This window comes from Alosa alosa, chromosome 3, assembly GCF_017589495.1.
Source record: "Alosa alosa isolate M-15738 ecotype Scorff River chromosome 3, AALO_Geno_1.1, whole genome shotgun sequence".
In the NCBI taxonomy this organism is placed as follows: Eukaryota; Metazoa; Chordata; class Actinopteri; order Clupeiformes; family Clupeidae; genus Alosa; species Alosa alosa.
In genome coordinates this window covers 11,209,689-11,222,015 of record NC_063191.1, presented here as the reverse complement: position 1 = coordinate 11,222,015, position 12,327 = coordinate 11,209,689, and the positions used below count along the sequence as shown (strand labels likewise).

Sequence of the window (12,327 nt, the reverse complement as noted above, 5' to 3'; positions counted from 1 at the left end):
AACTACTCAATCTTGTCCTGAGTGTGGGTTACTTCCCAGATATCTGAACTACGGACTAGTTACACCCATCTTCAAGAGCGGAGATAAATTTGATCCCAGCAACTACCAAGGCATATGTGTTAACAGCAACCTAGGAAAGGTATTCTGTAGTATTATTAATTTCATTTCCAAAACTTCCTTATGGATCACAGTGTCCTGAGTAGAAGCCAGATTGATTCCTACCTACTATCGCACTTGTGACCACATATACACCCACACCCTAATTGAAAACATACTCAAAACCAGAACAAAATATTCTCATGCTTTTGTCGAATTTCAAAAAGCATTCACTCCATTTGGCATCATGGATTATTTTACAAATTAATTGAAAGCGTGGGTGGAAAAACATATGACATTATAAAAATCTATGTACTCAGGAGCTAAGTGTGGCATCAAAATAGGATCCAAAGAACCCAACTCATCCCCCAAGAACGTGGAGGAGACAGGGCTGCTCATTAAGTCCAACTTTATTTAATATATACATCAATGAGCTAGCAAGCATACATCATCAGCTCCTGGACTCACTCTACATGACAGTGAAGTCAAATTCCTGCTCTTTGTAAATGATCTTGTCATTCTTTCACCGACAGAAAAGGGACTCCAGACTCAACTAGACCATCTTCAAAGTTCTGCCAGACCTGGGCCCTGGCTGTTAACACAAATAAAACAAAAATATTAATCTTCCAAAAAAGATCGGGATACCGGGGAAGTCAACCCATATTTAGATTAGGACCTAATGAAGTCGAACATGCACCAGATTACACCTACCTAGGCCTTAGAATAAATAATAAAGGATCATTCAACATGGCAGTGAATGAATTAAGAGACAAGGCACGCAGGGCTCTTCATGCCATAAGAAGACAAATTCCCTTCGAAACCTAATCCAAATCTGGCTAAAACTGTTCTCATCAGTATTAGAACCAATTGCCCTTTATGGCAGGGAAGTGTGGGGCCCACTTGGAAATCAGGACCTAGATAAATGGGAAAACACCCAGTTGAGATCCTGCATACTGAATTTTGTAAAGCCATTCTAAAAGTCCACCGGCACACAACTAATAACGCATGTAGGGCAGAACTAGGCCAATACCCTCTGCTGATAAAAATTCAGAAAAGGGCAAACAAGTTCATAAAACATGTAAGTCTGAGTGACCCAAACTCATTCCACTATAAAGCCCTGAAACACCAAGAGTTGAGCAAAGATAACTCCCCTACCAACCTGGTCTTCAGTCACCCTCCTCCAGAGACATCCAACACTTTAAAGGCCAAATACCAGGCCACATCCACACAAAATGTTTGGATTAACCAAACCCCAAAACCTAAAATACATTTATGACCTAATATTGGCAATCTAAAACACAATCCCAAAGCAAAATGCAATGCTATCTGACCCTAAACAGGAAATATACACTTGCACATTACCTAAAAAAATAAAAGAGACAAATTTGAGATGCACACTAACGAAAATACAGACTCAGTGAACACCGTGCCATAGAAACAGGAAGACACAAAAAGACATGGCTTCCAAAAGACGATATGCCAGCAGTGCAGAGATGATGATGTTGTTGAAACTGAATTACACTTTTAACTGAATGCCCAAAATTTGAATCAATTCGCAATAAATACTTCCCAAAATGAAAGAAAAAAATCCCTGATTTCTATGACCTACCAAACCCTAATAAAATACTATACCTATTGGGAGAAGACACAGACAGCTGTATTACTGCTGCCCAATATGTCCTTGCCTGTCACCAGCTGAGAGACACTGAGGATTTTTTGTATGCATGTACATGTGACACAGACAGACACACACACACACACACACACACACACATACCCCTCTCTCTCACAGCCACAGCCACATACACTAACTCAACACAGTCCCCTCATGTTGTATATACTGTACCATACTTGAAGTTTCTACTCAGTCCACTTTTAGATTTGTGCCCTGATGTATTGTATGTCTGTAAGTTTGTTGCCTATGTTGAGTCACTCAGAACTTGAACTCAATATGTTGTACTCAGACACAGACAAAAAAAATAAAATACATATGTCCTTTACACTTTGTCCATGTACCCCTATCCCTTGTACCTGTATAATTGCTTAGATCCTGATACTGTACTTTTATGTAACAATTGCTTTGGCAATACAAGTGTCATATTTGTCATGCCAATAAAGCACCATTTGAATTGAATTGAATTGAGAGGGGGAAGAATGTAACAGAGTGTGTAAGTCAAAAATCAGCATAACTTCACACAATTACTAGATTATACTTATGGAATAATATTACAATATTATATATTTTCAGTCAACTAGGAAACAACCAAATACCTGAAATATCACACACAGACAAAACACACAGCATACAAAAACACACACACACACAGTCTCCGACAAACACACACACACACACACACAGTCTCCGACAAACAGCCTCAGACAGGACAGCGGATCCCACACAGGCCCCTGACTAATTAGCATTGTGAGCGACAGCACCCTGTCTAATTAAAGTCAGATCTTTATCTGGCAAACATCAGTCTCACACACACACACACACACACACACACACACACACACACACACACACACACACTAATCAGACGCCCCTATCTGCCACGACACTTGTCCAACAAGCTTCAAGACAGAAGCCAGAGTTGGTTGAGCAAACCATTAGCCTCGAGTCACAACGAGTCACAACATAACTGCAAATATGGTCAGACCTCACCCTGTAGTAGCCCTGCCAGGGACCAAACAAAATCGAGCAGAAAAGCCGATCCAAAAGCAGATGCTAAAAGACCATCATTGCGCAAAGCATTACCTCTCATTTTGACTATGAAACATATGACCAGTCATAATGTTGTCTATAAGATAGGCCCTCATTTTGTGCATCAACATACACTATTGACATTGTACATCACACCAAATCTCTTTACAGGGACTTTAAACCAAGACACATGTGTGAGTAGCCTATCCCTTTTCACTGTCAGTGCTGGACCCTGTACTCTTATCTACCAGTTGCAAGGTTACAAATTCAATCTGTGCCCAGTGTGAACATAAATAGCCACTATGGGACATGACGTAACGTGAGGGCCTTGGCATGGCTGGCATGGCTGAGCTCTGTGCCCGTCTGGACCAGAGGCATCGTGGGCATGTTGAACCGCACGCTCAGCCTGCTGCCTCAAACTGCACCGCTTAGCAGCCTGAGGGAGGAGAGCCTTCCCTCTCCTTCCTCTCTCACTCTCTCTCTTTCCCTCTCTCACTCTCTCTCTCTTTCCCTCTCTCAACTCTCTCTCTTTCCCTCTCACTCTCTCTCTCTTTCCCTCTCTCTCTCTCTCTCTTTCCCTCTCTCCTCTCTCTCTCTATCCCTCTCCTCCTTACCTCTCCCTTTCGCCCGTTCTCTCTCTGTCTCTCTCTCTTTTTCCCTCTCTCCTCTCTCTCTCTTTCCCTCTCCTCTCTCTCTCTCTCACTCTCTCTTTCCTCTCTCTCTCTCTCTCTTTTCCCTCTCACTCTCTCTCTCTTTTCCTCACCTCTCTCTCTTTTCCCTCTCTGCTCCTCTCTATCCCGCTCTCCTCCTTACCTCTCACTCGCCCGTTCACTTCAGGTCTCCTCTCTCTGTCTCTCTCTCTTTCCCTCTCTCACTCTCTCTCTCTCATCCCTCTCTCACTCTCTCTATCCATCTCCTCCTTACCTCTCACTCGCCCGTTCACTTCAGGTCTCCTCTCTCTGTCTCTCTCTCTTTCCCTCTCTCACACTCTCTCTCTTTCCCTCTCTCACTCTCTCTCTCTTTTCCCTCTCTCTCTCTCTTTCCCTCCTCACTCTCTCTCTCTTTCCCTTCTCCTCTCTCTCTCTCTCTCTCTCTCTTCCCTCCTCCCTCTCTCTTTCCCTCTCTCACTCTCTCTCTTCCTCTCTCCTCTCCCAATGTCCGTTCACTCTCTCCCTCTCTCTCCCTCTTTCCCTCTGTCTGTCTCTCTCTTTTCCCTCTCTCCCTCTCTGTTTCCCTCTCCCTCAATCTCTCCCTGTCCTCTCTTCTCCCCTCTCTGTACTTCTCTCTCTCCCTCCTTTCATCTGTGGCCCTTCTTAGGGTCAGCCCATTCCTGCTAGAGGAGTAGAGCTGGCTGCTGATCTCAGAGCTTCTTAGACAGACTCACAGGCATAAGCCTTCATAAGACTTGCTAGCAGTAACCATCACACACACACACACTGAGCTGACACTCAAACAATCATGCTATGCTGCAGACCAACCAACACTTCCACACACACACACACACACACACACGCCACGCTCATATTTCACATAAGAAATGTGAGCCCACACGTGTACACACACACACACACACACATATATCTGCCTCGGGTTACACGCCTTGCTTTCGTCACGGTCATGTTTTGTCCTCCTCTCTCGCTCTCTCTCAGGCGCACACAAAGGAACACACAGCAGCACACGTCGCAAGCATCCTCGGTCTCATTAGTCTCCCTCAGAATAGACTCAACCCCTTTTCATCACACACACACACACACAGACACACAAAATCGGTCAGTCAAATCACAATTTCCAATTACCTCTCTCTCTCTCTCTCTCTCTCTCTCTCTCTCTCTCACACACTCACACACACACACACATTCCCTCTCTCCCACTGCCACACACATCTCGTTCTCTCTCTCTCTCTCTCCTCTCCTCTTCACACACTCTCATTCTCTCTGACTACATTACAGAGCCTCTCATTCTCTCTCTCTCTCTCACACACACACACACACACACACAACACACACACACACAGGCTCCATCTCTCCCTCTCTCTCTGTTTCTCAGCACTCTCCTGCAGACTCAGCCAGTGAGTCCCTCTCGTTGTTTACTCATTCATACCCGTCCTGTCTGACTCCCTCTCCATGGCTCTCATTAGCCTTCCTCTTGTAGCGCACACCACATTTGCATGATCACACACATTGTCTGAGCGACCAAAGACCACTGTGGATTCTGAAAGGCACTTAAAATACACACACAGGTAAATAGATACCTCTCGCTCAGCCTCCAACCCCCCCCTCATTCACTCTCTTTTTTCTCGCTTACTCTCCTGCTCTCTCGCTCTCACATACATAAACATTAAACACAGATGCGCACACACACACACACACACACACACTTTCTCTCTCTTCCTCAGTATGTCTCTGTCTGGTCAGACTCCTGTCATTAACCCGATTTGCTTACTCTCTCCCTCACACACACACACGCGTCTTCAGTAGGGTTGCTAAGCACAGGGGCAGGAGAGAACACACACACACACACACACACTGCCAGACTGCCTGACACACCAACCTGCATGACAATGATGGCTTCAGTGGTGAGGACATGTCAGACTGCACTCAGCAGTGTGTGTGGTGAGACAGACAGAGAACAAAGACATGGGATATAGACAGACAGACAGACAGACAGACAGACAGACAGACAGACAGAGAGAGAGAGAGAGAGAGAGAGAGAGAGAGAGAACAGACAGAGGGGAAGACTAATAGTAGGGGGTCTTGTTATGCCCTGGGTTTCATCAATGCTTTGGCAATTCTAATATGTATTTGTCATTGTAATAAAGCTGAACTGAACTGCAGTGCTGAGTGGTACTCCAGTGAGAGGCTGCTCTTGGGTCAGGGAGGCTGAACTGAACTGCAGTGCTGAGTGGTACTCCAGTGAGAGGCTGCTCTTGGGTCAGGGAGGCTGAACTGAACTGCAGTGCTGAGTGGTACTCCAGTGAGAGGCTGCTCTTGGGTCAGGGAGGCTGAACTGAACTGCTCCAGTGAGAAGCTGCTCTTAGGTCAGGGAGGCTGAACTGAACTGCAGTGCTGAGTGGTGTTCTTGAGGTCTGCTCTTGGGTCAGGGAGGCTGCAACGGTGTCTGTCTCCACAGGACCACTGCTCTCTGCAGACATGTCCCGACATGCCCCCGGGACTCCACTCACCATCACCTGCCACACAAACGCTTACGCAGGTACAGCTCCTAACACACCTATTAATGTGTGTGTGTGTGTGTGTGTGTGAACGATGCCGATTAATCATAAAATGGCAAAAATCGACCAAATTAATCAGCCAACCTAATGTCTACTGTGTTGCTTGGCTATTGCTGAAGTATACAACATTCCAGAGAGGAAGAGGAACCGTTGCGTACCCCTTGCTGTAAGCTAGGGGAGTCAATCCCAAGTTTCATCACGATTCAATACAATATTGATTATTTAAGCCATCAATTACATTCTTAACGATATTTCAAAATATGCAGCTATGCGATTCAATTCAATTCAATATTGGAATCTGTTGTCGATAGGAAATTATAGATTTTAGTTCATTTTCATGGATTAAAAAATTATACACTAAATTACAGGCCAAATACCAAACAAACATTCACTGTGGAATGCAAAAGCAATGCTAGGCTAGAATGCAAGGCTACACAGTTTGTCGCCCCGCCCAAACTTCCTCTGTCTGTTACTCTGTCAAGGTAACTATGGCAACTGATCAGTATACCGTCCAAAATGGTCAATCCTTGCGAATAAATGAAACCGAAAAAGTCATGACGCAAGTCCACATTCTCAAAAGGCTACATCTACCACCCTTTGCCACCAAAGTCCTGCCACTATTCTGCTGGCGACAACTAGTAGATTGATGCTAGAACTTGAAGCAGATGTGTAAACACTCAAACATACGGTGGACTGCAACAAGCCTACATGCTACAGCTTAAGAGGGTAAGAGAGAAATTTCATGTGGAGAAAATGATGCTTAATGAGTCACTTCGACTATACCACCACTACTATAAGCTCAAGTCCTGATTTTTGCCCATACCACTTAGAGACATTGTGATTATCCACTTAACTTTACAAAACTTAAGTTTTGCCTCAATCTCTCCTGCAAAGACATATTCAGTTGTCACCTAAAATGATACCCGTAAATATAGGGATCACATTTGCCAATCATTGAAATCAAAGAGAGGGACATTTTATTCAATCAAAAATGCCACTGAACAATTTACAGATGGCTGTAGTTCTTTGGAAAACTGTCATCAGGTTGCTCCAAACACTCCCTGTAGGGCTTGCAGACATGAAAGAGGTCTTTATGAAAGGAAGAGTATTCTATCTAACATGATGACAGAAAGAAAGGATTCAGCACAAACCCCCATGATAAATAAAATAGCGGTGGGACAAAATATTGATACAGCAATATGCTGTATGACTTCATTTTACGATGCATTATCATTATGATGGCTCCAAATATCAATATTTTTTAATAAAATATTAAATTCATATTCTAAGATGACTTATCCGCCAATTTGACTTATCAGAGTTACTACTTCATGTATCCTGAAGGTGGCGCTTATCAGTTCAAAGTAGGCTAATCTTCTACATGCTGCCAAGTCATTTTTAGTTTTTTAATAATAAAAAAAAGCAATAAGCTAAAACGCTACACACTTCGTATGCTATTTATATAGTAATGTATCATGGTTTAATCTTTTGCAATGAATTGAGTATTGAAAAAAATCGCTGTATCATGATATTATCGGTAATCAAGTATGAACAATCTGGACAGTATCGATTCCTGAGTTACTCCATAATTCCTAGCCCAAAGGAACAGTGGGATGAACAGCCAATCACTGACTGACAGACACTGGACTGTTGATCTTTGCTGCACTCCCTTGTCAGACTGAAGCTGATTCTGGAATGCACCAGGTCTGATACGGAACGCCACCGGTCCAGTGGCTTCCCATTTTGCCTATTTTGACTTTGCAGAGGCACTTTTGCGCCCATATAATCTGAATAGGATCAAACTGAAATTCACTGCAATGAAAACCATCTGTGAAGGGGCGATTTAGGCCTATCTGCAAACACCCGGTGTGGCTGTGTGTGATCGATCCAACCCAAGCAAGGAAAACAGAGGATACAACTGATCAATTTGGGTGAAGGCTGTGATAAATAGATTACCGCAGTAGAACCAGGTGTACTGCTTTTTCAGTGCAATAAAGCAACATCATCACCATCATCCTCTTAGGGACGATGGACACGATAACTGGTCAGTCAAGACTGCCACACAGCTACCAGAACTAGCTTTGATGAAGACTGAGACCTAGTATCTTTCTTGGCTTGGGTGACCAAGTGCTGTTTCCACTGCATTTAGCTTCTTAGGGCTGGTTAATTCCCGCTGTCCAAAAACATACTGGTGAGGTACATCAATTCACATTTCATTTATGCCTAAATGGTCATTGATTTGAATGGGCACAGGTGAATAGCCTGGCCCCGCCCACCTAGATTCTCTTTCATGGAAATCTAGTCTGGAACACCATAGTTCATAACCGTTTCCCTCAGACAAGGAAAATGTCAGGCCAATCAGCGACGAGAGGCGAAGACGAAACCAAAACTTTTTGTAATAAACAGAAGTAACAACACCTGCTGCCAACATCTTACGTTTTATGTTTGTAAAGTTTAGGTGAAGTAGGAAATAAAATTACCGGTAGGAATCTCTGATTAATGTGATTGGTAAGGCGGGATCAATAATTTCAAAGTGGAAACGTTTCCCAATCGAGAATCACCGGTGAATGCACAGGGAAAGAGAACGAGAGAGAGAGATGGCAAGTAGATGGCCTGAGCCTCTCACTACTGCCCCCTACCTAACCGTTCCCAGTCCCTGTCAGTCTGGGCATGCCCAGGCAAACCCCTATGATCTCCTGGACAAGTACTGGACATGGTGACTCAAGACACTGGCCAGGCAAAAGTGTTTATTATTATTATTATTATTATTATTAATAATAATAATAATAATAATAATAATAATAAATAATAGTAAGTCACAGGAACTAAGTTCAGTGTAAAAGAATGACCCAATTTGGGAGTCCTGTTGTTCAGCAGCTCACCACATGCAGCCCATCCATGGAAAAAAGGCACTGAGACAATTTGGGACAACATGGGCCAAGTTATGGACAGGCAGCTTAAAGCAGACCCATGGGCCAAGTTATGGACAGGCAGCTTAAAGCAGACCCATGGGCTGCATGTGGTGAGCTTGAACAACAGGACTATGGGTCAATTTACACTGAACTTACACTTAAGGAGCAACGTTCCTCTGAGGACCCTGGTTATAAACATGTGCATGTTGCTTCAGTGGCTGAACCTGTAGCCTAGATTAGAACATTGCTCTGACAACTGTCAGATCAATGCCCATACTTCCAGGGAGCCAACCACAGTTATACAGCACAGTGCAAGAGAGACCTCCCAGTATTCTAACTAAGATGCTGTGAGTTTAGTCAGCTGAATGGCCTAGTGTATTGCAGAGCAACCACTGGGCACTCTGTGTGTGGTCAAAAATCAAAGACGGAGTCCTTAGAGGAGGACTTCCTGTTTGGATCCCCTACGTGAATCAGAGAGTTCAGGCAAAGAGATGGACGCCTGGCATCAGTGGTCAAAGCCGCTCTTTGTTCTCCACTCCCCCACCTGAGACTGCTGCAGGAGAGGCCCTTTGACTCATCCATCCACTACGGCTGCTGCTGGACATCTGCCAGCCCTGGCCCGACCGTCCTGAAGCTCTGAGCAGTGCTGTGTTGCGCTCAAATGCTTCCCCAGGGAAAGCCCAAATGATCCCACAGCTGGTGGAACGCAGGGGTGTCTCTCTCTCTCTCTCTCTCTCTCTCTCTCTCTCTCTCTCTCACACACTGCACTGGTGGGTTGGGATGGAAAGGGGTTCCATAGCACCTGTTTGGGTTTGCTCCAGATTCCAGAGAGACCGGAGGAAAGCTCCAGAAAAACTCCAAAGTACTTGGACAGTGAGTGTGAAAAGAGTTAGTGTGTGAAGAGAAAGAAAAAGTGACAGTACCCCACACACACACACACACACACACACACACACACACACACACACACACTCAAATACTCAGATGACAGAATTTGCAGGCCTGAACAGAGCAAAAATGGTCCAGTTATGTCAGGTTGTTTACCTGAGACACTGAACCTGTACTTTGAACTATCAGTAAGATGGACATAAACTCAATACAGTCTGGTGAAACTTGCAAATTGCATATGTATCTGTGTATATATATATATATATATATATATATATCAATGATTGTTACAAGATTATAAACATGATATACAAATAGTCTCGACAGAATCATAATAACGCAAAATAACTGCACTGAGCAGTCCCAGACAGCAGCATGTTTACAAGCACCCTATAGGCTACACTGAAACCGGCTCAAGCCAGTCCTGTCAGCGGGGTCATCTGGGTCAAGAGTGTGCATTAAAAAAAAGAGTTCTGTCTGTGGATCGGTTAACATGATCACTGGTCAGCAATCTGCTGCAGCGGGCATTTCGTCGGTCTACTATTTACCCCTCTGAGAGTTGAGCACTGTCCCGCGAACACTTTTGCAAATGAACGGGATAGCTTTTACCTTCACAGAACGTACAACAGGCAGTTATTACATGGCTTTCTGTCCAAAGACGACTGGGGCATAAGCGTAAAGGCTATACGTAAACCCCCAACATCCGACGAAAACAACCTTTCGTTTCGGTCGGATTCAAAGTGGTAAACATGCTCCCCCTTCGTGTCACACATTAATGCTGTGTCTTTCAAGACGGTCCCTTGTGAGTTAGCTAGCTCCCATAGTACAGTCTAGAAGAGGGGAACATCAACTAAAACCTGCCGAACTGCAAAAAAGAACCTAAAACTTGAGTAAAGCGGAAACGTGCGGGTGTCCAGAAGGGGAAAGTCAGCTAGCTTGCACAGACAAGTGATACAGACAGTTGTCATACTAAGTGCAACTAAGCCCACTCCAGTTTAGCACATTCATTACAGCAATTGTAGCTAGCTAGCGGGGTTAGCAAATGACTCGCATTGCTTAACATAATCATGGCCCAATGGCACTAACAAAGAAAGTATGAACGTTGGCTACAATCACGTTGACATTCTGTTACATAATTACACAGGACCAACATTCGTCGTCTGTCTGCGACTCCCTGTAGTCTGTCTACAGTGTTATGAACCACAGAAAATGGAAGTCATTGCTCACCTTCTCTCTCTATTTTCTACTTGCTCTCTCACGTCCAAACAAATCAGAAGCGTTAACGTTAACAGCCGTTTCTGCGGATCAACGGCTTATGTCCTCCAGTCTCTCAGCGTGTCTTGGTTCGTCGATCAAAGCTGCCGTCGTGATTGCTTTTGATCTGCAGATTTTCGACATGCTCTCGTGGCTTCTCAAGGATCACGTTCACCCCTCTTCCCCTTCTTTCTCCATAGCCGCCTGGTCTGATCTTTCCCTCTATTCTCCAGCTCCTCCTCTCGTTGTTTTCTGCCCAGGACCCTCCTCCCTTCCTGGCGGGTCAGCTAGTGACAACTCTCGCCTCCAACAGCTACTGTAATGTCGCCATCGTGTGGCGGTTTGACCACACTGCAATTGACGCAGCGCAGTGAAAAGAGACAATGAACGTGGGCTTCCTCGCTCTACTTGCCAGCTCATTGACTGGGTTGCCTGTCTGTTACCAACTCCGCCACAATCTGTCTGACGCCCCCATTAAGACAATTTACGCTTGTTGCCTTCTCTGCGACGGTAGGCTACTGTATGAATGCATCACAGAGGAAAATCAGCCAAGGGGCGAAACAGGTAACTAACCAGTAGCAATTCAGAATATTAAGCAGTCGTTGATCATCCAGCCTACTGTGTTGGTCGTGCGTGTGGGAATGAATTATAATTGGAAATGTCAGATCGCACGAACTTCAGCCGTAGAAGACCTGCATTAAAACACAGACATTTCCTCTGTGTCCTCAGAAAACCTGGCAAGCCAGCGCAGTCTGTCTGATGCACGACTTCCATATCATATAATACGGTTGGTTCGTCAGGAGTGGAATTATGAGGGAGGCAAAAGAAGAGTGCGCCTGAAAAAATGTGCATCCTAGCTGCACAGTGAGCATGTGAAAAGAAAATGTGTCTTCACAAACGGAATATGTTGCTTAAGGTCATTGTGCTTCTTTGTCTTGTCCACCCATAGGCCTATGACTGTCAAATGTCTATCATTCTGTGAGAGAACGTCTTCGTATCGTTAGATCGAGCAATCATATCTAAAGGGGAAACGGCTGCATCGGAGTGATAGCCTACCCAATGGAATATGCTCCACGTGACGCACTCAATCACTGTCAAATTTTCAACAAAACCTCATAAATAGCGACACACACTTTCCTGCTATTGTATGCTAAACACTTATGGAATGTACTCGTGTTTGAAAGCGAATGTCCTGCAAATTCACTATTTTAAGAGTATTATGAAGACATGACTGCTTTGATTGT

The 12,327-nt window shown here is 44.5% G+C and overlaps 1 protein-coding gene across 1 annotated transcript in view; it reads right to left on the bottom strand.

Annotated features, from left to right (window-relative positions):
* rev1 (REV1 DNA directed polymerase) overlaps positions 1–11,428 on the bottom strand; it is a 30,430-nt gene extending 19,002 nt beyond the window's left edge. Inside the window, exon 1 of the mRNA XM_048238603.1 lies at positions 11,057–11,428. The gene's annotated coding sequence lies outside the window, so the exon portion shown is untranslated. The remainder of the gene's footprint in view (positions 1–11,056) is intronic.
* Positions 11,429–12,327: the final 899 nt, after the last annotated feature.